This window comes from Pteropus vampyrus, unplaced genomic scaffold, assembly GCF_000151845.1.
Source record: "Pteropus vampyrus isolate Shadow unplaced genomic scaffold, Pvam_2.0 Scaffold302, whole genome shotgun sequence".
Taxonomy (NCBI): Eukaryota; Metazoa; Chordata; class Mammalia; order Chiroptera; family Pteropodidae; genus Pteropus; species Pteropus vampyrus.
The window spans coordinates 4,526,572-4,526,860 of NW_011889083.1; positions in this window are offsets into that span (position 1 = coordinate 4,526,572).

A 289-nucleotide genomic window follows, 5' to 3' on the forward strand; every position below is an offset into this window, starting at 1 on the left:
TAAGATGGTAACCTATAAAGGAAAACCCATTAGTTTATCTTGGGACTTCTCAGCACAAACCTTACAACCAAGAAAGAAGTGGAATCCAAAATTCATACTATAAAATGAAAGGAACTACCAGCCAAGAATAATATATCCAGAAAAACTCTACTTTAGATATGAAGGAGAATAAAGACCTTTCCAGATGTACAAAATAAAAAAGGTAAAGAAAGATACTGAGGGACACGTCATAATGATAAAGGGAGCAATGCACCAAGAAGACATAACATTTATTAATATCTATGCTCCC